General features: G+C 43.1%; 1 long non-coding RNA gene across 1 annotated transcript in view; it reads right to left on the bottom strand.

Moving 5' to 3' along the window:
* Positions 1 to 45: 45 nt before the first annotated feature.
* Positions 46 to 7,453, bottom strand: part of LOC125481927 — an 11,761-nt gene continuing 4,353 nt past the window's right edge. The window contains exon 3 of the long non-coding RNA XR_007261497.1: positions 46 to 634. This is a non-coding gene — a long non-coding RNA (uncharacterized LOC125481927). The remainder of the gene's footprint in view (positions 635 to 7,453) is intronic.

The following is a 7,453-nucleotide window of genomic DNA, read 5'->3' on the forward strand; positions in this document are numbered from 1 at the left end:
TTTCTCCTTCACAGATGCTGCCAGACCTGCTGAGCTTTTCCAGCAACTTTGTTTTTGTTATAACGTGTTTCTCCTCCAGTTTACATGCATATTGGATTGATGGTTATTTGGAGGTTTATGAGCTCCCTCTTGTGTCTCAATTTTTATCCTGCACATTCTTGCTGAAGTCTTGATGTCTTGTGCTTGGTGCCTTTATGGATCAACCTTCTCCATTTTGGTCCGTCTCCAGACACGGACTCTCACTTGCTGATGGAGACATTTAACTTCTTCAGCAGTGTTTTGAGGACATCTTTAAAGTGTTTCCACTGTCCCCTTGGGTGTCTGCTGCCACAGCTAAGTTCAGAGTTGAGCAGTTGCTTTGTGAGTTTGGTGTTCTGTATACGAGTGACACATTCTACACAGTGGAGCTGGTTTTGAATGATTTGTCCCTCGGTGTTGACAAAGTTGGCCTGGGAGAGAGGGCTGCTGTTGGCAACCTTTTTTTTGACTTTGAAGGGTCTTGTGAAGTTGTTGGTGCATCACCAAATGCTTTGTGCCTGCTAGATGTTGTCCAAGTCGCTAAATCTGTAAGAGCATGGGATCACTGCTGTGCTGTAAGCCATGACTTTGGTCTCAGATAAAGGCAAAATATTGTCTGCAGAGAGAGAAACAGAGTTAGTGTTTCAAGTTCAGTATGACTCTGTCCTTCAGAACTGAGAGGTGTTGGAACAAATTGAAAGATTAAAACGGAAATCGCATTGGAGAGAAGAGCAGAACGTCTTCAAGGAGGGCATAGCTGGTAGAGCAGTTGCCTATGCTACCATACCCTTGGGTTTGAGACCCTAGAGGCATGATGTAGAGGCATGATGCACTTTTCCATCTAGGTTTGACTTCACTCCGAGTGGGCTCACAAAAGTCTGGAAAATGGTCCCCATTTTCTAGAATCTCTTTGTTGATCCTAATTGAGAGGGGGAGGTGTTGTACTGTGGCAGCGGATAGGTAGAGGGCCTTAGAGAAAGGACGATGTTCCCATCTGTTTTGGAGGAGTTAGCAATGGCCTGGAACTCAGTTTGAGGGAGCACATAAGCTCCATCTGTGTAATGAAGGTCAGTGACTGTCTGGGGTTGGGGTTACTTTTGGTTTTGAATTGAAGGGGACAAAGTCAGTTTTATATTTTCAGTCCATGTCAGTAGGTAGTTCTCTGGAGGCGAGGTAGAGTATTGAAGCAAACATAATGAAGAGGAGATTTGGTGAAATCGCACAGCCCTGTTTGACCTCAGTCTTCTCTGAGATAGGGTCATAAATGTGATTGCATTGTAAAAGTGGGTGTGTGTAACACTGTGGACTGTAGTCCTTCCAGCATTTCTGGTAGGTCCATGAATCCAGTAATCATCCTGCAACAGCCTAAGGATACGAGATATGCCATTTAGGACTGAGTTGGGGAGACATTTCTTCACCCAGAGATTGGTGAACCTGTGGAATTCTCTGTCACAGAAAGTGCTTGAGACCAGAGTATTTACTATTTCAATAAGAGTTAGATATAGTTCTGAGGGCTAAAGGGAAAAAGCGTGAACAGGGGACTGAGTTGGATAATTAACCATGATCATATTGAATGGTGGAGCAGTCTCAAAGGGCTGAATGGCCTCCTCCTGTTCCTAATGGGGAAGGCAATGGCCAAGTGGTATTATTGCTCAACAATTAATCCAGAAACTCAGGTAATATTCTGGGGACCTGGCTTTGAATCCCACCATGGCAGATGGTGGAATTTGAATTCAATAATAATTCTGGAATTAAGAAACTACTGATGACCATGAACCCATTGCCGATTGTTGGAAAAACCCATCTGGTTCACTAATGTCCTTTAGGGAAGGAAACTGCCATCCTTACCTGGTCGGGCCTACATGTGACTCCAGCCCCACAGCAAAGTGGTTGACTCCCATCTGCCCTCTGAAATGGCTGAGCAAGCCTCTCAATTCAAAGGCAACTAGGGATGGGCAATAAATGCTGGCTAGTCAGTGACGCTCATATCCCATGAGTAAATTTTTTAAAAATTTCACCTTTAATAGATCAGCCAGCTAATTTTAGTATTTCTACTTTCTACCCAAACATTTCATTTTCCTTCCACATTTAAAGTTATTTGCACTTTACTATTTATTTAAATTTATTTCTTTATTTTTAATTTCCTTTTTTTTAGAAAATTGTGTTTTCTCCTTGAGGAAACTCTATTTCTTCACGCTCTTGACCATATTATTTCCTATTCATTAGTTTTCAAATGTTCAGAGTCTGATCGGACACAGCAGAAATTCGGAGTGTAAGATTTCAAAAGGCTAGAGAGAACTGGGGTTCAGCTAATATCTCTCTTCACCCCAGTTCTCTCTAACCTTTTGAAATCTTACACTCCGAATTTCTGCTGTGTCCGATCAGACTCTGAACATTTGAAAACTAATGAATAGGTCTTTGAGAGGTGTAAAGAATGTGGGATAAACTTGTCTATGGGCAAAAGAAGCCCAAGAAAAGATCAAAGGGACAAATACAGAGATAGTAAGAACTGCCGATGCTGGAGTCAGGGACAACACAGTGTGGAGCTGGAGGAACACAGCAGGTCAGGCAGCATCAGAGAAGCAGGAAAGCTGATGTTTCAGGTCGGGACCCTTCTTCAGAAATGGCTAAATTTCAGAACCGCAAATCACAGAGGACTGAGAAATGCAAAGATGGAATTGAAAGAATGAGAGACTTGGAAAATTGAGCATTGAGCATCCCCCAGAGTTAGAAAACACAAGACCCTGAACTACCTGTTGCCTGCCACTTTAACACACCATCCTGCTCCCTGGCCAACATTTCTGTCTCTGGCTTGCTGCGGTGTTCCAGTGAACCTCAACGCAAGCTAGAGCAACAACACCTCATTTTCTGCTTGGGGACCCTACAGCCCTCCGGACTCAATGTCGAGTTTAAAAATTTTAGGGCCTAAACTCTCCCATGTCCCAGCCCCCTACCCCACACACCAGGCTTTTTTACCACATACACAACAACAAGTTCTGAGGAAGGGTCACCAGACCCGAAACGTTAACTCTGCTTTCTCCTTCACAGATGCTGCCAGACCTGCTGAGCTTTTCCAGCTACTTTGTTTTTGTTCCTGGGTTTGTTACCATATAGCCTGCCATTACACACTACCTGTTGTTAGTCACTAACAGTTCCCATTTACAACTATTCACCCTCCCAGCCTGATCGTTAGCAACTCTTTGTCTGTCCAACTGTCTATCCTCTCTCTTTGGGCTCTATCCTATCATTTACTGCCTACCCCACCCACCTCCCTATTTTCTGCATATAAACTGACATTTTCCCAGCCACCATCAGTTCTGAGGAAGGGTCACCGGGCCCAAAACATTAACTCTGCTTTTTCCTTCACAGATTCTGCCAGACCTGCTGAGCTTTTCCAGCAATTTAGTTTTTGTTAGAAAACACAAGGCCTGCTGGAATTCTCCTGGTCCAGTGGAGCTGGTTTTGGAACAAAAACAGAAGTTGCTGGAAAAGCTCAGTAGGTCTGGCAGCATCTGTGAAGCAAAATATCAGAGTTAATGTTTTGGGTCCAGTGACCCTTCCTCAGATCTCTGGTGTTGGAGGTAGGGAAAGTGGAATTAGGAAATGGAGCTTTTTTTTTCCCTTTATTCATTCATGGGATGAGGGTGTTGCTGGCTAGGCAGCATTTATTGCCCAGAGGGCAGTTAGGAGTCAACCACATTGCTGTGGGTCTGGAGTCACATGTTGGCCAGACCAGGTAAGGGTGACACTTTCCTTCCCTAAAGGACATGAGTGAATGTGCAATCATCATTAGATTCTTAATTATAGATATATTTTATTGAATTCAAATTCCACTATCTGCCATGGCAGGATTTGAACCTGGGTCCCAGGAATGTTATCTGGGTCTCTGGATTAACAGTCCAGTGATAATACCACTAGGCCATTGCCTCCCCTGGTTCTGGAGGTAGGGAAAGGTGAATTTAGGAAATGAAAGTGTTGGGCAGGCTTCCCAATGTGTTTTGCTTTCTCGCACGGTTCCTGGAGGTGGTGACACAGCAGCAAAGGAAAATTGCAGCATTGAGCATTCCCCAGAGTTAGGCAGGACCTGTTCAGAGATGTTATTAAACATCTCTGGAGCAGGTGGAACTTTGAACCTGGGCCTCCTGGCTTTGAGGTAAAGACACTACCTATGTACCAGTGGTGGGCAGATCATTAAGTCAATTAGTGAGGGCCTTAGTGGCTGTTAACAGAGTGGAATACAGTTCTGTAAGAGTCATGCAGCCCCCTGGCTGTGTTTTCACTTGGAGTTTGTGGACGAGGCTGCACAATAGGAGGCAACATTACTGATGAATGAGGTTTAACATTTTTGGGAACAGTCAATCCGAACATGATTCTATTTGAAGTTACTCTCTAATAACTGCTTTTGTTTGCATTGTAAACATTAGTTTAGGCTGTCTGTCTATTTGAAAATGATAATGTGACGAGTTACAAGCTACATTTCAAAAGCCCCTCTCCTTTTTTGCCTCTGACACTGTTTCAGCACATGTGCAGGGCATAATCATCTCCCCTTGTTATGGTGTAAATAAACAGCTTGAAATAGACACAAAAACGTCTGGAAAAGCTCAACAGGCCATCTGTGCAGAAACAGAGTCAATCATTTTGGTTGGTGACTGTGTGATCTTAAAGAGGTGACTAATTAACAATCCACTTCCACATTCAGGCCATTGACCTGAGACGTTAACTCTGTTTCTCTTCGCAGACGCTCCCTGACCTACTGAGGTTCGCCAGTTTAGTTTTCTTTTTGTTATTATTTCAGATTTCCAGCATCTGCAGAGCTTTGCTTTTGTGGTAGCCTTCAATGATACCGGCAAATAAAAAAGATGCTGGGAGTGCTGCCTTCACCTGATGGGTGTGGAGATTGTGAAGATGGATGTTCACAACCGTCTCGGATTTCCTAAGGTCCCTGCTGCCTGCCTCAGCAGCATTCCCTCTGGTCACACAGTAGCTACTGCCAGTGGGTTACACTGCCCTGAACTCCTGACTTCCAAACCCGGTTGTGGTTCCCAACTGGATGGCAAACGTAGAGGTGCCCCTTCAATTAGCTGCCTCCTTTATGATTGTTTGAGAAGGTGTACTGTTGACATGGGTAGGATCATGGAAATGAACTCAATGCAAGTCATGAAGATTCCAGTCAAATAAATAAGGGGAACACAAGCAGGAAACAGTCACATGTGGAAAGATGCACTTTATTACCTTGTCTTTCAGAAAGTCATGGGAAAATCAACTAATGTAAATTCAATTTCTTTTGAATGGCTTTTGGTCTAGTTTTGAATCAATCTAGATAAGACTGGTGTACTTTCCCAATTGAATATTTGTTTCAGTAATAATGAGGACATTTAACTGATCTTCTCAAAATTCTGACCTATTCTCCATTGGAAATTAGCAATAATTGACGTCTTGAATAATGTGCTTTAATCACTTTTTTTAAGAGTTGTTTTCTATGATTTTCATTTGAGATCGAAAACTTATTAAAATCACTGTAGAACTTCTCACTTGTGTGAGATGTCTATTTCTGTTAGGTGCCTATTTTTTACAGCAATTTCTAACCTAAAATGAAGGCGCTCCACTGACGTTGTTGAAAAGAAAATGTTTTTAACCCTACAACTGGTACAATTTGTCCAGAAGGAATTAATAGTGCTGTAAAATAAAATGAAATTGCTGGAAAAACTCAGAAGGTCAGGCAGCATCTGTGGAGAGAAAGCACAGTTAATGTTTCGAGTCCAGTGACCCTTCAGAACAGATAGCAGCTGAGAAAAGGTGGTATATATGCTGAAGACAGGGAGTTTTGGGGTGGGGGGATGGTGAAGGAGTGAGGAGAGGTGAGTGGAAACGTGGAGATGAGCCCAGAGAGAGAGAGACAAAGGTAATGAAAGGGGTAGGCAGATAAGGAGATCATTGATAGTAATCCAGGACAAAAAATTTGATTTGATTTATTATTGTCATATTTTGTGAGATAAAGTGAAAAGTATTGTTTTGCATGCTAACCAAACAAATCAAATCTTACATAAGTACATCAGGGTAATAGAACAGAATGCAGAATATAGTGTTACAGCTCCAGAGAAGGAGCAGAGGCAGATCAACTGTAATATATGAGAGATCCATTCATAAGTCTGAGAACAGCGGGGAAGAAGCTGTTCTTAAATTGTTGGTATGTGTTTTCAAACCTTTGTATCTCTGCCCGATGGAAGAGGATGGAAAAGAGTATAAAGAGTAAAATAAAGGAGGGTTCTTGAATTACATTGGTTGCTTTCCCAAGGCAGTGGGAAATATAGATGGAGTCAATGGAAGGAGGGCTGGTACAATGGCAACTTTTAAAAGGCATCTGGATGGATATATGAATAGGAAGGGTTTAGAGAGTTATGAGCTAAATGCTGGCAAATGGGACTAGATTAATTTGGGATATCTGGTCAGCATGAACAAGTTGGACCAAAGGGTCTGTTTCCGTGCTGTACATCTCTTTGACTCTAAATACTACATTTTCCTCGCTATTATCAGTTCTGATGAACAGAATGGAAATGTTAACTCTGCTTTCTCTTCACAGATGCTGCTAGACCTGCTGAGTTTTTCCACCAATTTCTGTTCTTGTTTAAGACCTGCAGCATCCACAGTTCTTTGTTTTTATGATGTTAATATTGCTGTGTTTGACTAAAAGGTGCTTCTATCTTTCACCCCCTTACTCAGATACAATAAAAGGCAAGTTGATTTGAACAGAAACTTTCCTGATGTCTTTGAAAATAACACGTTACTATTTGAACCAGAAACCAGAGCAGCAATGGACTGGATTGAAGATAAGACTTCACAATTTGAACCAGAAACCAAAGCAGTAATGGGCTGGATAATGAATGAAACTTTTGTTCTATCTATAAGTTTGCATGGTGGGGCTCTTGTAGCCAGCTATCCATATGACAACAAACAACCAGGTAAGAGATAGTAAGAACTGCCGATGCTGGAGTCTGAGATAACAAGGTGTAGAGCTGGATGAGCACAGCAGGCCAAGCAACATCAGAGGAGCAGGAAAGCTGACGTTTCGGGTTGGGACCCTTCTTCAGAAATGGGGGAGGGGTTGGGGACTCTGAAATAAATAGAGAGGAGAGGTGGTGCTGGGAAAGGTAGGTGGGGAAAGGTGATAGTGAGTGCAGGTAGGCAATAGCTTCAAAATCTCCCCACCCCCTGACCTCATCCCATGACCAACCCTCCCGCTCATGCCCGCCTCCTTGATCTGTCTGCCTTCTCTCCCACCTATCCGCTCCTCCCACCTCACTGACCAATCCCCCCACTGCCTACCTGCACTCACTATCACCACCCCACCTACCTTCCCCAGCCCCACCCCACCTCTCTCTATTTATTTGAGCCCCCTATCCCTTCCCTATTTCTGAAGAAGGGTCCCGATCCGAAA

Source organism: Rhincodon typus, unplaced genomic scaffold (assembly GCF_021869965.1).
Source record: "Rhincodon typus isolate 14 unplaced genomic scaffold, sRhiTyp1.1 hic_rhity00004347, whole genome shotgun sequence".
Lineage (NCBI taxonomy): Eukaryota > Metazoa > Chordata > Chondrichthyes > Orectolobiformes > Rhincodontidae > Rhincodon > Rhincodon typus.